A 6071-nucleotide genomic window follows, 5' to 3' on the forward strand; every position below is an offset into this window, starting at 1 on the left:
GAGGCTTTCTAACTGGACTGAGTACAAAAAAAATGAGAGGAAAAAAAACAGGTCGCTCAGATCGCACAAAAAACTGCAATAATTCAAATACCCAATAGAGAAATGGGTGCGGATTTTCTCTACGATTTTGCGTAGACAATACCAGACATCGAACTAACAGGAATGCTTCAAAGATCATGGGGGATCTCTCTTGACGTCCTTACAAAAATGAAGATCTTCGAATGTTTCGAAAAACACTTGAAAATCGGTTTCGAAAGCCAAAGAAAAAACCTTTTTATTTCTCGTTTCGTCCACGCGGTGACTGAAGTACTTCTTGTTATAATTTAGAATAGTGTCTTGATCTCGATAGAGTCAACATGTCACCAATTGAATCAGGAACTGTCATAACTGCATTTTTTTGTCTACATTCATTGCGTTCGTTCCTAATACCACGCACAATGCATCGTTTACAACGAATAACGAATGCAGACACAAAGCCTATGTACTATGTAGTAAGCACAGTTGCTTATCGAATTAGTAGTTTCCACAATGATGCGTCGGCGTCGTTTACAAAAAATTCAGACACAAAGAAAATATAGTTATCACTGTTGTTGATTACGTTAGCACAGTTGTCACAAAGCGATACACAGTTTACAATGTATGCAAATACAAAGCAAATGCAATTCGCATAGTTTCCCCAAAGCGATGCATCGTTTATAACGAATGTAGTCGCAGAGAAAATGCAGTTAGCACAGTTGGTGATCACATTAGCACAGTTGTCACATAGCGATGCGTCGTTTACAAGGAATGCATACAGAGCAAATGCAGTTAACACAGTTGTCACATAGCGATGCGTCGTTTACAAGGAATGCATACAAAGCAAATGCAGTTAGCACAGTTGCTGATCACATTAGCACAGTTCAGTTGCCACAAAGCGATACTCTGTTTTCAACGAATGCAGACACAGATGAAATGCAGTTAGCATAGTTTCCTAAAAGCGATGCGTCGCGTCATTTACAACGAATGCAGACACAGAGTAAGTGCAGTTAGCACGCAGTTGCTGATCACATTAGCACAGTTGCCACAAAGCAATGCGTCGCTTACAACGAATGCAGCAGACACAAAGCAAATGCAGTTACAGATCCAACGACAGTTTGTCAGTCTTGTTCTAATTGTGGGAAAATCAATGCAATGGAACTCATATTATTCCTGTTTCATTTTTAAAACCTTTCATAATCACTACATAACTACTTCTGTCAGCTCCTTAATATAGTAGTTCATAACTTTCTAAAACCTTTTGTGCAAATGTTTAATAAAAAGATTTGCAGTGTAGTTCGATCTTTTTACTGCTCGAACTCAAAGAGAGACCTTAGTTATACTATGAAGACCATCGACATTTTGTGCAAATAGAAAGCCATTTATCTTTTAGCCAGGACGCGTTTTGAAAATCAAACTCTGGAGTACACGTATCAATAACATCGAACTAAGGCAATTCCATGAAAGCTTTTTCTGAAATTGAAAACAATTGAATAAAACAAAATTTATTTTTGCTTAATACAAGTATATATAGCTCCTTAAGGTGGATGGAGGAGAGGGGATAATACTTTATCACAAATTAAGTTCAATTGAATTGTAATTAAAACACATGAAATGATTTTTCTCTCCTATTTTTTCCTTCATTTCCTTCACTCCCCAATAAAATTGTTCTGAAACAACGCACATAATATCGTACGATTGAGAGTTGAGAGTGTTAAAGAGGAAGTGCGTAAGAAAAGGTCTCTCCAATGTGACCAATGAGATAAAATATGTATATAGCATATGTGAACTTTCTCGTTCACTGGCTAAAGTGCATCACATTAATTGGACAAGATGCTTGCGGACATCTTTCGTGATAATTTGCTAATCGATAAAATTTATTCCAATAAATTCCAGTCCACGCTCAAGTGAACCAATTGTCATTCATTTCTCAATAACTTCAAATCAGAAGCCTTTTTTTTAATGTACCCATTTTGTATTGTACATAGAGATTTACAGCGACATATAGTGTAATTTACTACTATGTACAAATTTATTGAATATTTATAGAAAAAGAAGAGGCAGACAATCACATCTGTGAGCAATTGCAAATGCATTCTTATGCATTGTGACCCACGGTTGAAACTCTCTAGACAATTGGACGCTGCAATTGGCGGCAATTGTACTAAGAGTAGCTGTCACATGAGAACTACATATAGAGTACCATTTGGTCAATCGAAAAAAAAAACTTGCCAGTGATGATCAATTGACTTCCACTTCTTCTGCAAACTTCTACACTTCTTCTGCATCGTTAACTGAAACTTTTTATGGTGACTCTATGTCTGTGAGTGAAGAATGAAAATTTCATCGAATCATTCACGACCCCTTTGAGATATTTCAGTCTATCAGTAGCGATGTCTTTCATATGTATTACATAATAACGTGCAATTTTGTCACGCCACTATCCCAAGCTCATCTTTTCTCTTTGAAGAATTCGTCTCCATGGGAGTGGGAACTTTACATGATTGAGGTCAATTTCCGACAAATAGTCCACACCACTCAATTTCTGATCACTGGCTTTAACCCAATCAAATTGACCCTTGCGGAAAAGAAAGATGCACCAATCGATAACTAATTTTCACGCATTGAACATTCCTAAGACAGCAAAACTCAAAATGCAATAACAGTTCTACTATACATAAATAAACATGATTGATGCCAATCTGTTAAGAAATCAAAAATTTCCATAAATCCATCAGGAATTGAAATACGGAGTACCTTATAGAAAACAAGCGGTAAAAAATCCAAAGATCGCAAAAATTACCTTAAAAATATCATTAAAAAACTTCGAAACAGGATGTGTAACAATGCGCCGAAAATATAATGAAACTGAGATATCGACATGTACCTTGCAATGAAAGTTTGTTTAATTGACCCTTTCAAAGGAATCAACACTTAAGCTTATACTTCAGGAGAGAAAGCCATTAAGAATTAACCAAATACAGGACATTCTACAAAGAATCACGTTCCTGATGTAAAATAATGAACAAAAAATATTTCGTCAGCACACAGATTTTAAAATTTCTTTAGAAAGAGAAAACCTAACTTTTACATTCGCATTGGCTTCTCAGAAGTCTTTTCTAAGAAAAAAATCCTATCTAGAATATTTTACAGCTTTAGGAGTCTTTTTGTTAGCAGAAATATAACAAAATCAGGATGATGAGACTGATTAGAAAAGTGATGACTTAAAAATTTCTATTTATATTTTGAGCCATTTTGAGAATTATTTGATGATTCATTTGAAAATGTATTTGAAGTTCTTAAAGTGTCCAAGTTTTCCGCATCAGAGTTTCATCAAAAGAAATAGCATTCGGAGATCGAGTTTAAAAGTCAAAGAAATGACATTTTTACTTCTCGTTTCGTCCGCATTAATACTCGAGATACCGAAATTCGAATAGAAAATAGTTCAACTATCCGCAGTCGAAACGAGAAGTAAGAATATATTTTTTTTGGACTTTCAAATTTTGACCTTTTAATAAGGGTTTTCAATAGGGTCGTTTTTACTGATCTGATCTTACTGATACAGAGACTTCTCTCTTCCCCTCCAAAATCATGTTTTTTTGGGATTTGTCGAAAACGCGTCGTGAGATTGTTTTATTTTGTTTTTTGGATATGTTTTGAGTTTACCTAGGCGCACATTTTGTTTATATACGAAAATTTGTGTAAATATAACCTATGATACATAACAAAAGAAATGAATATTTCTGATCACTGATCTCCCTGAGCCTTCTGCAAAATGATAATGATGACCTGTGATAATGATACGAAAGAGCATGAGAATCTCCATGTACCTCGTACCCCCAAATTCCAGTGATATTAAATACCTGTGGGACAGGAAGAATCTAAATCTAAGTTATCCCGTCCTGAATAAAGTGATCGGATTCCATCCTTCTTTGCTCAAAAACTGGCTTCAACAACAAACAACTTTAATTCAATTAATCACTATATAAACTAAAACACACTCACTTCAAAGTTAGCTTTTTTCTTAAATGATTCAATCTAACGTGGCTTCTCTTCGATGATTTGTGAGAATGTAAATATGATAACGCATTTTCTTCAATTTTGGTGATTGGTATTGGTCGATGGTATCTCCTTCGCTGTTTTGTCGCTGGAGGCGTTTTGCACTGTTATAAGGTAAAGTGCTCTCGAGTCGACCGGTTTCTCGACTCGACCGGTGGTCAATATTTGAATGTTTTGACCCTTTAAAGACGATTGGAACACCGGTGTCCCATAAAGAAAATAATTTTTCCTGACTACCTAAAATTATTTTTTCCTTGTCTTTCAAATGTCTGTACCATAATCGTAAAGCAGAAGGTTAAAGGAATCTACAATATTTTTTGCAAGTCTCTAGCTATTTGACATGTAGTAAATATTTAATAAGCTCAAGAAATGACGAATTTTCAAATCCTCAAATTCATAATTGATTTTATTTATTTTTTATACTTCCATCTTTTTAAGCAAAACCCTTTTGGCAATAAAAACTACAATACTCATAAGTAATATTTTTCATTAAAGCGAAAAATATTATTCATTAGTATTGTCAGAAAAACTACTTAAATTTTCGGGCTATTTTTGTCCCTATTGTCCATAAAAGCACAAAATACACAAAATCAGACTCTGTTGGACTTTCCAAGGTTAGGTGTAAGACTTATCATTGATTATGTTTTCCAGTTTAATTTTTATTGTTGATTTTCAGTCCGTAAAAAGTGTCTCGTCGTTAAAGGGTTAATGGTGAATTTCTATAAAATTGTCACTGATTCGTATTTATTTATGGAATAATTCACCTATTAATGTTAGATCATACGCCAAATATTAGTTCAAATATAAATAAATTGAATAAATAACTCTACCGGTCGACTTGAGGACACTTTACCTCAAATGGTTTTCAAGATCAAAGGTTAAAAAGGCTCTAAAGAGCATGTTGATCAACCGAATGGTATTATGTTTGGGCTCGTTGGAAAGGTTTTGGAATTCCTGACACGACTGAACTAATTTCAAGTGGTTATGAAATTTTTATCCAAAATTTATGAACTTTTATCCAAAATTCAATTATATATTACTCCTGAAGCATTTTGGGCACTGTTTTGGGTGATTTATAAATCGGTTCAAATTGTTAGTAAAGTTAGTTTGCTTAAGGGTCAACATGGGAAAACATGATGACACTGTCGTGTTAATGTGTCATTGTCATCTTAGAAATTACGTATTAATTGTAATAACTTTATCTTATTTATTAAGTGTTTTTTAGCCGTTTTACTGAGTAATGACGCTGCGTACATGTATTATTTTATGTATAAACAAAATATTTATCAAATAACAACAAGAGCTTTCATACTTTTGCAATAAAAAAGTTCAATTCAATCCCATTTTATGAAGTTGAAACATGAGAGAGCATTTTCAAATATAAAAGCTTGACTATTCGGTTTTCATAATTTTGCAAAAGATGTTATCATTTTAATATATCATCAATATCATCAATATCATCAAACATCACTCAAAAACTAAATGATTATTTATTAATAAGATTTCATACAACATAGCATGTGTCCACATTAAGATTTCTATAGCAATCCATTATTCAGAGGTATTAAAATCTTATCTGATAAGTTAATTCATGATTCTCAGAAGATCTCCACATGGTGTCTCGTGATTAGTAAAATATTTGATAATCGAGTGAATTTATTTTTTTTCGAGTTGCCAAAACACTCTTATCACTGAATAGTGTTTTTTGGAAATATTCTACGTAATTTGCGAAATATGCGTTTAGAATTTAACTTCAATAAATCTATTTGAATTTCTGCGTAAATGTTTCGTAGAATTGGGGGCTTGGGAAATTTGTGCGAACTTTTCAGTATCGATAATAATTATGAAAATGAGACGCAATTTTCGGTGTCTGTTTTTCATCTTTTTCAAAACATAATCCTTATGTATTGGACATGACATGTTATGATAATATTGAATTTGTGTTACTAATCTGAAGAATAACTAAACTAAAATGACGTCAATAATTCGTATTCAAG

The sequence above is a fragment of the Phlebotomus papatasi genome, chromosome 2 (assembly GCF_024763615.1).
Source record: "Phlebotomus papatasi isolate M1 chromosome 2, Ppap_2.1, whole genome shotgun sequence".
Classification (NCBI taxonomy): domain Eukaryota; kingdom Metazoa; phylum Arthropoda; class Insecta; order Diptera; family Psychodidae; genus Phlebotomus; species Phlebotomus papatasi.